Below are 16,628 nucleotides of genomic sequence, written 5' to 3'. Positions count from 1 at the left end.
AAGTCGCAATTCGGTATAATAAACACCAATTTTATGATATACATTGTCGTAAAAAATAGTTAATCCGCATCATATGCGTATATTACGCTGATGCAGTTTGTGTGTCGTATAAGCGTATAATTTAAATCGATTCAGTACTGTAGTAAATCGTGTTGCATGCTGAAGAAAATCATGAAACAGTAAATCATATTAGATCCTAATAAAGAACATATTACATCATATTGAAATGTCAATGAAATTCTTATGCACTCGAAAGTTTCAACCGCTGTTGAATTAAATTTCAGATAGCCGCGCGAGATAGCTGGTGGATGATAATCCAGACGACCGGAGTTCGAACCCACATCGGAGCAGTTTTCACTAAACATTAATATGTGCCATTTTAAACATTCATAATCCACGCCCAACACAAGTCAATCAAACAATTATTATTTCTATAAACATAAATACTCATATATAAAAATGGCGATTCGTGAGGCTATAATAAACATTTCACGAAAATATTTTGCGCCATTTGTATTTTCTTTTCTATGTCTGTAATAAATCGTATATGAGTATGGCAAAAGTCGTATTTGGTGCTTTGACAATTCATGAATATATTCATATTAGATCGCAATTCAATTCAACATAATCGCTATTATAGCCGGTCGAAGTTGCATATTCATCCAAACAAATTCGGTAAGCATTTGCCATGTATGTATATGGCCTCCACTTTTGCATGCATATGCCAGTTAGGCGCATTATATGCCAACCAAATTTTAGGGCATATGATGTTATATATACGCTTGTTATGCGATTTAATGTTTGCTGGGAATACTTGTTGAATCAGTACCATTATTCCACATCTAATAACTACATCCATATATCTTTGGCACCGTATGGAAACAACAACAAGGACAATATTCGCAAGTATCAAATATCATGCTACCTATTATTTAGTATTGCCTCAGTGGAATCGTACCTCTAGGAATCGTTCGTACAACGTAAATCAAGCGCCAAACAAGCGTTTGTCATAGCATGCATACAGAGCCGTACATTGGTGGCTCAAAGCTACTATAAATATAAACACTTCTCATCATTTTGCGCTATTCTCAAAAAACGCTTCTGTTAATATTGACTGGCCTCGAAAAAAGGTGCATTACTTTCTCATGCTCAAGATAAGCGTAGCTGTCATCCTTAATGGAGAAAGTTTTTGCTACTGGCGAGCGAAGCCAAATCACATACAAAATTCCAGAACGACATTTACTTTCATGGTGACTAAATAAACGAAATAATCTCTTTCTGTTATTCTCAACAACATCGAAAAGAGTAGCATTGCTGAATATTTGCCTCAGCAGGGATTCATTACTAATACCCTAGCGCAAATATTTCCTTCCCACTATCTCCCCTCCTTGTTTAAATTTATCATTACGGCTACATAATTTGCACCACCAATGCACACGGGAGCAGATACAAATGGGGTGTCAGCGTAGCGAAGATGCACTATTTTTACGTACGGGTTATGAAGCACGCACGTACGCACACATATCCATATGTCGATGGCTTGAAGCATCTAAATATACACACTTTTATCTCCGTTTTGCGCTTTTCTCTACAGCCTTTTCTATTAATATTGCCTGTCTAGATTGGCTGTTAGCTGTTTTTGCTTAGCTGTTAGCCTTGCTGGAAAGAGTTTTGCCATGCGAAACCAAATCACAGGGATAATTCCAGAACAATTATTTTCTTGGTGAGCCGACGATAGCCTAACTTGATGATTCCCCACACAATTGTATAGCTCAAAACATTAATGCAATGGCATCAGTTTGATGCAATGATTGCAATGCCAGAGACGATCAGCGAGTGAGTAACTTGGTCGCGTCCACCCTAATTGCTTTAAGAAAGGCACTCGATCCCTCGCCGTCCAGCTCGCCCAGCAACAGTGTTGTTCAGTCGGTGTCCTTACGAAGAATGAACGTTTGCCTCAGCGAGATCCACTGTTTATACTGTAGGCAAATATTCCCCTTCGTTCTTCTTCTTTCCTTTGTTCACGGAGACTTTAAATCTTACGATTTCCTCTCCGTTGCTCGTTATTGACAGCTCTGTTCGGGAAATCACTTAAATGGACAGAACAAATGTATGGGGAAATGAGATTGCTTTCAATTTTCATCAATTTAAACCATATACAGATTGTGGGATAGTAACAAACAAATCTTAGAGAATTTCCGATTTAATTGGTATGTAAATCGTGAAAATCCGTTCACAGCAAAAATAGTTATTAACGTTAACTTTATTTCATAAAAATGTGACCTGTTTTCTGATTTAATGTAAGACGTAGTTCTACGTAAAAAGTCTATCTTCACTCCACATGCGCTGCCAACTAACGAGTGTGTCCTGACGAGGAATGTGAAAATAATCATTATAGGCAATTTGCCTTTCAAAAAGTGTGCCTTCTGAAGCGCCCACCTTAGCTAGCGAGTCCGCTTTCTCATTCCCCGGAATCGAGCAATGAGAGGGAACCCATGCTAAGGTAATCTTGAATAATTTTTCGACCAAAACACTCAATAGATTGCTTTCAATTTTCATCAATTTAAACCATATACAGATTGTGGGATAGTAACAAACAAATCTTAGAGAATTTCCGATTTAATTGGTATGTAAATCGCGAAAATCCGTTCACAGCAAAAATAGTTATTAACGTTAACTTTATTTCATAAAAATGTGACCTGTTTTCTGATTTAATGTAAGACGTAGTTCTACGTAAAAAGTCTATCTTCACTCCACATGCGCTGCCAACTAACGAGTGTGTCCTGACGAGGAATGTGAAAATAATCATTATAGGCAATTTGCCTTTCAAAAAGTGTGCCTTCTGAAGCGCCCACCTTAGCTAGCGAGTCCGCTTTCTCATTCCCCGGAATCGAGCAATGAGAGGGAACCCATGCTAAGGTAATCTTGAATAATTTTTCGACCAAAACACTCAATAGATGTCTTATTAGGAAATAAGATGAGCGTTTATCAACCTTCATTGAGCGGATTGCCTCTATTGAGCTGAGACTGTCTGAAAAAATAAAATAATGGTCGATGGGCAGTGTTTCGATGATCCCTAGAGCATAGTATATCGCACCCATTTCTGCGACATACACGGAACAAGGATCTTTGAGTTTGAAAGAGGCACTGGAATTTTCATTGAAGATGCCGAAGCCAGTGGACCCGTTTATGTATAAACCGTCAGTAAAGAACATTTTATCAGATCCAACTTTCCCATATTTTTCCGAAAATATCGACGGAATAACATTGGAGCGTAGGTGATCTGGTATACCATGGATTTTTTGTCGCATGGACAGATCAAAAATGACAGAGGAATTGCAAAAGTATGGGAAGCAAACTTGGTTGGAGATGCCTGGTGAAGGGTGCACGTCGTGGGTAAGGTACTCATGGTATAAAGACATAAAACTTGACTGAGGAGTCAGTTGTAGTAGATTTTCGAAGCTATCAATCACCAATGGATTCATGATCTTGCAACGGATGAGAAATCTGTAGGATAATTCTGTGAACCGAAGAGTAAGCGGGGGTACTCCTGCCAAACCTTCGAGACTCATCGTATGTGTCGAATGCAAACACCCCATGGCTATACGCAAGCAACGATATTGTATCCTCTCCAGCTTGAGAATATGAATCCTGGCAGCTGATCGGAAGCAAAAACTGCCATATTCTAACACTGACAATATCGTTGTTTTGTACAACTGAATGAGGTCTCCTGGATGGGCACCCTACCATGTTCCGGTTATTGTTTGGAGAAAATTGATTCTTTGCTGGCATTTCTGTTTCAAATACGCAATGTGTCTCCCCCAGGTACATTTCGAATAAAAATATACACCCAGGTATTTGAAAAACATAGAGTGTTGGATCGTTTTGCCGGATAGGTGAAGCTGGAATTGGGCGGGTTCGTGCTTCCTAGAAAAAACGACCATTTCAGTTTTCTCCGTAGAGAATTCGATACCCAGCTTGAGGGCCCACGTGAACAGATTGTTCATGGTATCTTGCAACGACTTTTGCAGAGCGACGGGATTAGTACCCGTGATGGAAATAACTCCATCGTCTGCAAGTTGTCTCAGCGTGCAGTCTCTAGTTAGACAATCATCCATATCATTGACGTAAAAACTGTACAAGAGGGGACTTAGGCAGGAGCCTTGTGGTAGGCCCATAAAACTGTAACGTGAAGATTTCGAGCTGCCATGAGAGAAAATCATGTGCTTTTCTGACAGTAAATTGTACAGGAAATTGTTGAGAATTGGTGAAAGTTCTGAAGCTGAAGCTTCTCTGAGAGAATTTCCATGGAAACTGAATCAAATGCCCCTTTGATATCGAGGAAAATGGAAGCCATTTGTTCTTTGCGAGCAAATGCGATTTGGATTTCAGAAGATAGCAGCGCGAGACAATCATTCGTCCCTTTACCTCGGCGGAAGCCAAACTGCGTATTTGACAGCAAATTGTTCTTTTCGACCCACTTGTCCAAACGAAGTAGAATCATTTTCTCTAACAATTTGCGAATACAGGATAACATTGCAATCGGCCTATACGAGTTGTGATCGCAAGCCGACTTGTTGGGTTTCCGTATGGCTATCACTCTCACTTGTCTCCAGTCATGCGGGACAATATTCAGCTCCAGAAACTTGTTAAACAAGTTCAGCAAACGCTGTTTTGCCAAGTCGGGAAGATTCTTCAACAAGTTGAATTTAATCTTGTCCGACCCCGGAGCTGAATTGTTACATGAGAGGAGGGCAATTGAGAATTCTACCATCGAAAAATTCTCATAATCGCATTGGAGCGGAATATCGCGTACGACGCTCTGTGCAGGAACAGAATCGGGACAAACCTTCCTTGCAAATTTGAAAATCCAACGGTCAGAGTATTCCTCACTTTCATTGGTATGGCTCCAGCCACGCATTCTCCTAGCCGTATTCCAAAGAGTACTCATAGCGGTCTCCCTTGACAAACCATTGACGAATTTCCGCCAATATCCACGCTTTTTTGCTTTAATCAGACCTTTTAGTTTGGCTTCTAGAGCTTGGTACTTTCGAAACCATTCCACTAATCCAGTTTTCCTGAATTTTTTGAAAGCGGATGATTTTTCAAGGTAGACCTTTGAACACTCCCTGTCCCACCAAAGTGATGGAGGACGACGTCGGAAAGTGGTAGCCGGTACACGTTTCTTTTGAGCTTGAAGTGCGCTTTCGTAAATCAAACTTGATATAAAGTTATACTCTTCAAGGGGAGGAAGTTCATGCATCGAAATGATTGCTTCAGATATTAATTCCGCAAATTTTCTCCAGTCAATATTCTTCGTGAGGTCATACGCAACATCGACTGACTCACTAGATTTTGATTCATTGGCGATCGATAAAATTATTGGTAGGTGATCACTACCGTGGGGATCTTGGATTACCTTCCATGTGCAATCCAGGGATAATGAAGAAGAGCAGAGAGATATGTCTAGCATGCTTGCCCGTGCAGGAGGGTTGGCTATCCTAGTTGCTTCCCCAGTATTTAAAACTGTCATGTTGAAGTTGTCGCACAGATCATAAATCAACGTGGCTCGGTTGTCATCGTAGAGTGACCCCCATGCTGTTCCATGGGAGTTGAAGTCACCTAAGATTAACCGCGGCTCCGGCAATGCCTCGATAATATCAAAGAACTGATGGCGGCCTACCGTAGTCCTGGGAGGAATATATATCGAAGCAATGCAGAGTTCTTTGCCATTGATTTGTATCTGGCAAGCGACAACTTCAATGCCTGTAATCGATGGGATAGTGACTCTATAGAAGGAGTGACGTTTTTTGATCCCCAATAGTACGCCACCAAACGAGTCGTTACGATCGAGGCGAATAATGTTGAAATCGTCGAAATTCAGCTCGTCGGCTGAACAAAGCCATGTTTCACAGAGAGAAAATACATTACAGTTAGAGCTGTGAACTAAAAATTTAAATTGGTCTAGTTTAGGGATGATGCTTCTGCAATTCCACTGTATGACAGTGGTCAAATCCTTGACCTCTTGCGCTGAATTAGGCATCGAGGGAAATGAACGCTGCTAAAAAGCCACATTTTTCTTTCAAAAATGTTCTCACAACCGGAAGCAAACATAATACTATGCTTTTAAGAGGATCATTTATATTTAAAGCATTTAAAATGTTATCCACAAGGTCTGAAAGCGCAAGCAGGCCAGGTAGTGGCTGTTGCTTCGACCGCGAAAATGGAACAGACGTGTTCGTTGTTGTTCCGGGAAGTGCTGAGGACCCCTGGTTGGTAGCATGACCACGTAAACCGGGAGGTACTTGCTTCGGCCTATTCTCAGCACGTTCAGTTCGAGGCTTCATTCCAACTTGGGAAGTTTCGGTATTCTTTCTGGGGAGTGATGGAAAAGAAGTAATTTTTCTTTTCCTGATGGCACCCTGCGATGTACCGGAACATCCGGCATTGGGAGCGTCAGCAACAGGCTCGTCGTTCTGCAGAATGGAGTAGGGATTGTCCTGTGTCGTTGGCACGGAACTCTTAAGCATTTCTGCAAAAGTCCGCTTGGAACGTTCCTTTAAGCCTTTATGGAACGCTTGAGTTTTTCCCCTCGTTGTATGTACACCGGGCATTGAGTAAAATCATGAGGAGTCCCGCCGCAATGAAGACACTTGTGCTCTTTCGCGCAAGGGTTCTCATCATGGCTTTCTCCACAATCTGCGCAACGTTTTTTATTGCAACAATAGGCGGCCGTGTGACCGAGTTGCATACATTTGTTGCATTTCATTACCCGGGGTACAAACAACCGAACAGGTAAACGAAGTGCCCCTATTGCAACGTAATTTGGAAGGGCGGAACCCTCAAAAGTCACACGAAAAGAGTTTGTCCGATTGAGAATTCTTTTGTCATTTTTATATGACACAGATTTCAGTCGATCGCATGCAAGAATCCTCACAGTTTTTAGTGTGGAGTTCTTGAAGCGACCGACACCATCGATTATATCTTTTCGGGTCAAACCCTTTTCGGTTATTACGCCGTCTATTTCGACGTTGCAACAGGGTACGTATACACGATACTCAATCGCAAAGAGGTCGCAGCGCGTTATTTTGTTCGCTTGGGTCCTGCTTGAGACGACAACTCGTAGTTTGTCTGGCCCCATCCGTGTAATCTCGGTAACGTCAGAAATTTTTGGCGTAGGACTACGTCTTTCATTTCTATACCGGGGTGTAAAATCAATGTTTCGAAAACGAAAGCGTTACGCCGGAGACCGAGATTTTGAGCGTTAATAGCTCCTAAACAACTGAACGAAATGGTATGATAAACACTTCATTCGAAAGATAAAATGTCTACGCGTTATATACTTGTTACTTTTTGATCCAAAAACTTGTTTCAATAGTCTTAAAATTGCTTTCAAAACAGGCTATTGAAATCATCAATCGGTATATAAGCGAGCGGCGCTCGGAAATCCACTCAGTTCTAATTGAACAGCGATTGGAGCATGTTGTCGCTGTTGCGGTGAAGCTTTTTATTTATCATGAAAGCGCGGATGGTTATCGAGTTGGCATTAACCACTGGTGGGCTTCCAGTATCGAGGAAAATGTGAAAATATCTAATCGTTACTGAAAATAATCTGCCAGTTCCTCTGGGAATTTTCAAAATATATTCATGTGAAAGAGTTTAATTGAATGTTTTCTATCCATGTTACACTGTGACCAAATATGTTTCAATCAAGTGCTATTAACAGGTGGTTATCGAGTCGGTATTAACCACTGGTGGGCTTCCAGTATCGAGGAAAATGTGGAAATATCTAATCGTTACTGAAAATAATCTGCCAGTTCCTTTGGGAATTTTCAAAATATATTCATGTGAAAGAGTTTAATTGAATGTTTTCTATCCATGTAACACTGTGACCAAATACATTTGGTTTTGTGGTTTTTCAATCAATCGCAATTAACAGGATAGCTTCAGAAGATTATTCTTCCCCATCAGTAGGATATTTCCGTATCCAATATTGTATGCGCCCGCAATCGATTATTGCTCAGTCGCCGAAAGTTCCGAGCTCAGAGAGTTCATTCCCCTCTAGTTTGCCTTCCAAATTGCCATCGTAAACCACACCTTCTCTCGATTCAATCACACACAAAAAGCATACTTAAGCGATATTCTGGTGGTGAGACACATTCATTTTTCGTGAGGACATCGACAAGACAACATCGTTGCCTAACGTGCTGGAGGAGTTGGACGGCGAAGGATCGACACATACACGCGCAGAACTCTTTCCGTTAGGATGCCATTCAGCATCGAGAAAGTTCCGGAAAGATCTAATCATTGCTGGAAAATAATCTGCCAGTTCCTTTGGGAATTTTCAAAATATATTCATGTGAACGAGTTTAATTGAATGTTTTCTATCCATGTAACACTGTGACCAAATATATTTCAATCAAGTGCTATTAACAGGTGGTTATCGAGTTGGCATTAATCACTGGTGGGCTTCCAGTATCGAGGAAAATGTGGAAATATCTAATCGTTACTGAAAATAATCTGCCAGTTCCTTTGGGAATTTTCAAAATATATTCATGTGAAAGAGTTTAATTGAATGTTTTCTATCCATGTAACACTGTGACCAAATATGTTTCAATCAAGTGCTATTAACAGGTGGTTATCGAGTTGGCATTAACCACTGGTGGGCTTCCAGTATCGAGGAAAATGTGGAAATAACTAATCGTTACTGAAAATAATCTGCCAGTTCCTCTGGGAATTTTCAAAATATATTCATGTGAAAGAGTTTAATTGAATGTTTTCTATCCATGTAACACTGTGACCAAATATGTTTCAATCAAGTGCTATTAACAGGTGGTTATCGAGTTGGCATTAACCACTGGTGGGCTTCCAGTATCGAGGAAAATGTGGAAATAACTAATCGTTACTGAAAATAATCTGCCAGTTCCTTTGGGAATTTTCAAAATATATTCATGTGAAAGAGTTTAATTGAATGTTTTCTATCCATGTAACACTGTGACCAAATATGTTTCAATCAAGTGCTATTAACAGGTGGTTATCGAGTTGGCATTAACCACTGGTGGGCTTCCAGTATCGAGGAAAATGTGGAAATATCTAATCGTTACTGAAAATAATCTGCCAGTTCCTTTGGGAATTTTCAAAATATATTCATGTGAAAGAGTTTAATTGAATGTTTTCTATCCATGTAACACTGTGACCAAATACATTTGGTTTTGTGGTTTTTCAATCAATCGCAATTAACAAGGATAGCTTCAGAAGATTATTCTTCCCCATCAGTAGGATATTTCCGTATCCAATATTGTATGCGCCCGCAATCGATTATTGCTCATTCGCCGAAAGTTCCGAGCTCAGAGAGTTCATTCCCCTCTAGTTTGCCTTCCAAATTGCCATCGTAAACCACACCTTCTCTCGATTCAATCACACACAAAAAGCATACTTAAGCGATATTCTGGTGGTGAGACACATTCATTTTTCGTGAGGACATCGACAAGACAACATCGTTGCCTAACGTGCTGGAGGAGTTGGACGGCGAAGGATCGACACATACACGCGCAGAACTCTTTCCGTTAGGATGCCATTCAGCATCGAGAAAGTTCCGGAAAGATCTAATCATTGCTGGAAAATAATCTGCCAGTTCCTTTGGGAATTTTCAAAATATATTCATGTGAACGAGTTTAATTGAATGTTTTCTATCCATGTAACACTGTGACCAAATATATTTCAATCAAGTGCTATTAACAGGTGGTTATCGAGTTGGCATTAATCACTGGTGGGCTTCCAGTATCGAGGAAAATGTGGAAATATCTAATCGTTACTGAAAATAATCTGCCAGTTCCTTTGGGAATTTTCAAAATATATTCATGTGAAAGAGTTTAATTGAATGTTTTCTATCCATGTAACACTGTGACCAAATATGTTTCAATCAAGTGCTATTAACAGGTGGTTATCGAGTTGGCATTAACCACTGGTGGGCTTCCAGTATCGAGGAAAATGTGGAAATAACTAATCGTTACTGAAAATAATCTGCCAGTTCCTTTGGGAATTTTCAAAATATATTCATGTGAAAGAGTTTAATTGAATGTTTTCTATCCATGTAACACTGTGACCAAATATGTTTCAATCAAGTGCTATTAACAGGTGGTTATCGAGTTGGCATTAACCACTGGTGGGCTTCCAGTATCGAGGAAAATGTGGAAATATCTAATCGTTACTGAAAATAATCTGCCAGTTCCTTTGGGAATTTTCAAAATATATTCATGTTAAAGAGTTTATTTGAATGTTTTCTTTCCATGTAACACTGTGACCAAATACATTTGGTTTTGTGGTTTTTCAATCAATCGCAATTAACAGGATAGCTTCAGAAGATTATTCTTCCCCATCAGTAGGATATTTCCGTATCCAATATTGTATGCGCCCGCAATCGATTATTGCTCAGTCGCCGAAAGTTCCGAGCTCAGAGAGTTCATTCCCCTCTAGTTTGCCTTCCAAATTGCCATCGTAAACCACACCTTCTCTCGATTCAATCACACACAAAAAGCATACTTAAGCGATATTCTGGTGGTGAGACACATTCATTTTTCGAGAGGACATCGACAAGACAACATCGTTGCCTAACGTGCCGGAGGAGGTGGACGGCGAAGGATCGACACATACACGCGCAGGATGCCATTCAGCATCTAGAAAGTTCCGGAAAGATCTAATCATTGCTGCAAAATAATCTGCCAGTTCCTCTGGGAATTTAAAAATACATTCATGTGAAAGAGTTTATTTGAATGTTTTCTATCCATGTAACACTGTGACCAAAAATTTTCATCAAGTACTATTAACAGATGGTTATCGAGTTAGTATTAACCACTGGTTGGCTTCCAGTATCGAGGAAAATGTGGAAATATCTAATCGTTGCTGGAAAATAATCTGCCAGTTCCCCTTGGAATTAAAAATGACATTCAAGCGAAAGAGTTTATTTTAATGTTTTCTATCCATAAAATATCCATATAATACATTTGGGTTTGTACAGGGTCAAGTACAGTTAGCAGGTTAGCTTCTGAAGATTATTCTTCAGAACAAGGTTTCGTATCCTATATTGGATGCATAAAACCTTGTGCCTCCAACGTAACGCTCTCTTTTTCGAAGTCCCCCAAATATTCATTTATTCATTCATTCATAATGGATTTAGATTCAACTTCAAACAAATGATCTCTAAATCAACGATAGTCCTACGTCACCCTTGCGGTTATACCATAGATATAACCCACTTCCTGTTTTTTAGTTAGTTCCTTCGAGATGCGAATGACATTGAGAGGTTTGGATTTTCGTCTAAAGAACACAATGAATGGGCCTTTGGAGCCTTCAGGGTATTCTTTAGGACGAAAATCCTGTTTCTCGTCGATTTCCTCATCTTCGGAACTATCAACTTCGTAAACAAAATTTTCTACCTCAATTTCTGCTTCATCCTCCTGCTCTTCAGGAGGAGGTTCGGTATCAGAAATATTCAATTGTGTCAACGGGGGGTCCTTTCCACCCTCAGCCATATCAGAAAAATCGGCCAACTGTTCGATATGAACAGAATATAATGATTATCAAAATGAATAAGTAAAAAAATATATTATAAGGTTATGCTGGGGATAATCTTTATATTAATTTATTTTATTTATATAAATTATAAAATGAAAAAAAGTTCCAATAAAATTTCAACGGTAATGAAACCAAGGAAAAATAGACACCCCTAATTCCAACGTTTGCCGATATGGTTAACACACAGATGAACAATGGTGTAAATCGAGCACAGATGGTAGAAGGAATGATAGGAGGACAAAAGAAAAATAAACTTATACTTGCCGTTGCTGTGTGGCGTGTGTGATGAATCTGTCTGAATTGTATCCTCAGCGTCTCGGTCGCGCACCACTTTAAGCTTCGCTCTACTCGCAAGCGCAACCGATGAAAAAAAAACACAGTCTAATTCAATGTGGAAAAAAACACCTTTGTTGGATCGTTTCGAAAACTTGTCCGATCTACTTGCGAGTTGTCGAACGAATGATTTGGTTGGTTGGTTGGAGGCACAAAACTTGATGGCGGTTCTCTGCTCCATAATTAAAATTGACGCGACAAAAAATCACTGCGATACTCTTATCAGCCGAAACTAGCTACTGAATCGAGATAGCTGTTTGAAATGGCCGTGATAGCTGGCCAGAAGTTGGCGGAAAGTAGTTCGCGCGTTGGAGCAGAGATAGCGCTACTTCCCGATTTTAGCGCGCGGTAGTCCCGGAACTTTTTGAATGCACTGTGTATGTTGAATTTGAAAATTGGCGGTTATTTGGTTTTTGCTTTGTGAGTTGTAATACTTCCATGAGAGAAGAGCTCGTGACCAGGGAGGGGTCGAGTCTTTGTATCCCAATAGTTACGCGTTCGTTTTCTAAACGAACGATCGTGAGTTCAGTCCCAAGACCTCCCATTGATTTATCTTTTAACTGACTTTTTCCAAGGCTGTAAGAGAGTAATAACCGGAGCTAAAATGAGTGCTCAGAAAACATAACAGAAAGATCCCAGCATACATTAAATCGTATAACTTTTACACAGGATAGGTCGCATATAAATTCGTATCAAATTACAATCTTATAAAATATCATTCAAAGGATACATTGCGTGAAAGAGCGTATATCTAGCACTACATTGTGAAATATTTTAGAGTGAATTAAAGCTACGCTTTTACCTCGGTTATGAACGGACCAACTCCTCTTTGAAGGAAGTTGTGTATCTGAAATCGTATAATATGCAAAAACACTATTTTCACTATTTCATCAATATAACAATCATCCTAATATCGCGATGTGCGGCGTTATATACGTACATTACATTCATTTCATATAACATTATCATTTCAAATCGCATATCAGCGTGACAAGCATCGTATATCGTTATATGCTGCTTTATATACAAATATAAAACAGGAAGTGGGTTATATCTATGGTATAACCGCAAGGGTGACGTAGGACTATCGTTGATTTAGAGATCATTTGTTTGAAGTTGAATCTAAATCCATTATGAATGAATGAATAAATGAATATTTGGGGGACTTCGAAAAAGAGAGCGTTACGTTGGAGGCACAAGGTTTTATGCATCCAATATAGGATACGAAACCTTGTTCTGAAGAATAATCTTCAGAAGCTAACCTGCTAACTGTACTTGATTGACAAATCACAAACCCAAATGTATTATATGGATATTTTATGGATAGAAAACATTAAAATAAACTCTTTCGCTTGAATGTCATTTTTAATTCCAAGGGGAACTGGCAGATTATTTTCCAGCAACGATTAGATATTTCCACATTTTCCTCGATACTGAAGGCCAACCAGTGGTTAATACTAACTCGATAACCATCTGTTAATAGTACTTGATGAAAATTTTTGGTCACAGTGTTACATGGATAGAAAACATTCAAATAAACTCTTTCACATGAATGTATTTTTAAATTCCCAGAGGAACTGGCAGATTATTTTCCAGCAATGATTAGATCTTTCCGGAACTTTCTAGATGCTGAATGGCATCCTGCGCGTGTATGTGTCGATCCTTCGCCGTCCACCTCCTCCAGCACGTTAGGCAACGATGTTGTCTTGTCGATGTCCTCTCGAAAAATGAATGTGTCTCACCACCAGAATATCGCTTAAGTATGCTTTTTGTGTGTGATTGAATCGAGAGAAGGTGTGGTTTACGATGGCAATTTGGAAGGCAAACTAGAGGGGAATGAACTCTCTGAGCTCGGAACTTTCGGCGACTGAGCAATAATCGATTGCGGGCGCATACAATATTGGATACGGAAATATCCTACTGATGGGGAAGAATAATCTTCTGAAGCTATCCTGTTAATTGCGATTGATTGAAAAACCACAAAACCAAATGTATTTGGTCACAGTGTTACATGGAAAGAAAACATTCAAATAAACTCTTTAACATGAATATATTTTGAAAATTCCCAAAGGAACTGGCAGATTATTTTCAGTAACGATTAGATATTTCCACATTTTCCTCGATACTGGAAGCCCACCAGTGATTAATGCCAACTCGATAACCACCTGTTAATAGCACTTGATTGAAATATATTTGGTCACAGTGTTAAATGGATAGAAAACATTCAATTAAACTCTTTCACATGAATATATTTTGAAAATTCCCAAAGGAACTGGCAGATTATTTTCCAGCAATGATTAGATCTTTCCGGAACTTTCTCGATGCTGAATGGCATCCTAACGGAAAGAGTTCTGCGCGTGTATGTGTCGATCCTTCGCCGTCCAACTCCTCCAGCACGTTAGGCAACGATGTTGTCTTGTCGATGTCGAAAAATGAATGTGTCTCACCACCAGAATATCGCTTAAGTATGCTTTTTGTGTGTGATTGAATCGAGAGAAGGTGTGGTTTACGATGGCAATTTGGAAGGCAAACTAGAGGGGAATGAACTCTCTGAGCTCGGAACTTTCGGCGAATGAGCAATAATCGATTGCGGGCGCATACAATATTGGATACGGAAATATCCTACTGATGGGGAAGAATAATCTTCTGAAGCTATCCTGTTAATTGCGATTGATTGAAAAACCACAAAACCAAATGTATTTGGTCACAGTGTTACATGGATAGAAAACATTCAATTAAACTCTTTCACATGAATATATTTTGAAAATTCCCAAAGGAACTGGCAGATTATTTTCAGTAACGATTAGATATTTCCACATTTTCCTCGATACTGGAAGCCCACCAGTGGTTAATGCCAACTCGATAACCACCTGTTAATAGCACTTGATTGAAACATATTTGGTCACAGTGTTACATGGATAGAAAACATTCAATTAAACTCTTTCACATGAATATATTTTGAAAATTCCCAAAGGAACTGGCAGATTATTTTCAGTAACGATTAGTTATTTCCACATTTTCCTCGATACTGGAAGCCCACCAGTGGTTAATGCCAACTCGATAACCACCTGTTAAAAGCACTTGATTGAAACATATTTGGTCACAGTGTTACATGGATAGAAAACATTCAATTAAACTCTTTCACATGAATATATTTTGAAAATTTCCAAAGGAACTGGCAGATTATTTTCCAGCAATGATTAGATCTTTCCGGAACTTTCTCGATGCTGAATGGCATCCTAACGGAAAAAGTTCTGCGCGTGTATGTGTCGATCCTTCGCCGTCCACCTCCTCCAGCACGTTAGGCAACGATGTTGTCTTGTCGATGTCCTCACGAAAAATGAATGTGTCTCACCACCAGAATATCGCTTAAGTATGCTTTTTGTGTGTGATTGAATCGAGAGAAGGTGTGGTTTACGATGGCAATTTGGAAGGAAAACTAGAGGGGAATGAACTCTCTGAGCTCGGAACTTTCGGCGACTGAGCAATAATCGATTGCGGGCGCATACAATATTGGATACGGAAATATCCTACTGATGGGGAAGAATAATCTTCTGAAGCTATCCTGTTAATTGCGATTGATTGAAAAACCACAAAACCAAATGTATTTGGTCACAGTGTTACATGGATAGAAAACATTCAATTAAACTCTTTCACATGAATATATTTTGAAAATTCCCAAAGGAACTGGCAGATTATTTTCAGTAACGATTAGATATTTCCACATTTTCCTCGATACTGGAAGCCCACCAGTGGTTAATGCCAACTCGATAACCACCTGTTAATAGCACTTGATTGAAACATATTTGGTCACAGTGTAACATGGATAGAAAACATTCAATTAAACTCTTTCACATGAATATATTTTGAAAATTCCCAGAGGAACTGGCAGATTATTTTCAGTAACGATTAGATATTTTCACATTTTCCTCGATACTGGAAGCCCACCAGTGGTTAATGCCAACTCGATAACCACCTGTTAATAGCCGCGCGTGTATGTGTGTGTAGCGATGTCTTCCCAGGGAACCGTTTGTGGCATCACTCTCCTCCTGATAGATTCCCTTCTGGCCTAGGGTGCACAAACAGGCTCTTGGTGACACCGTTCATCCGCGCTTTCATGATAAATAAAGAGCTTCACCGCAACAGCGACAACATGCTCCAATCGCTGTTCAATTAGAACTGAGTGGATTTCCGAGCGCCGCTCGCTTATATACGCATTGATGATTTCAATAGCCTGTTTTGAAAGCAATTTTAAGACTATTGAAACAAGTTTTTGGATCAAAAAGTAACAAGTATATAACGCGTAGACATTTTATCTTTCGAATGAAGTGTTCATCATACCATTTCGTTCAGTTGTTTAGGAGCTATTAACGCTCAAAATCTCGGTCTCCGGCGTAACGCTTTCGTTTTCGAAACATTGATTTTACACCCCGGTATAGAAATGAAAGACGTAGTCCTACGTCAATATGACATATTTGATTTAGTGTTTGCGGGGTCTTAGAAAAAACCTTTTAACCGTATGGTTGGATCTAAACAAACGCATTCGAGTATCTGCTCCCGTGCTGATCGGTCGCATTTTTGGAGAGCTCGTGTTTTTTGACAAAGTTAAACTCGTTCGTGGCACGTTGCATTCGGCAAGTGCATTCACCCAAGATATGGGGAAACCACGCTCTAATAAAGGGCAATCAACTGCTGCGAAGCGGACCCGTTCTGAAGCGGAA

The sequence above is a fragment of the Toxorhynchites rutilus genome, chromosome 1 (assembly GCF_029784135.1).
Source record: "Toxorhynchites rutilus septentrionalis strain SRP chromosome 1, ASM2978413v1, whole genome shotgun sequence".
In the NCBI taxonomy this organism is placed as follows: domain Eukaryota; kingdom Metazoa; phylum Arthropoda; class Insecta; order Diptera; family Culicidae; genus Toxorhynchites; species Toxorhynchites rutilus.
This window is presented reverse-complemented; position numbering follows the sequence as displayed.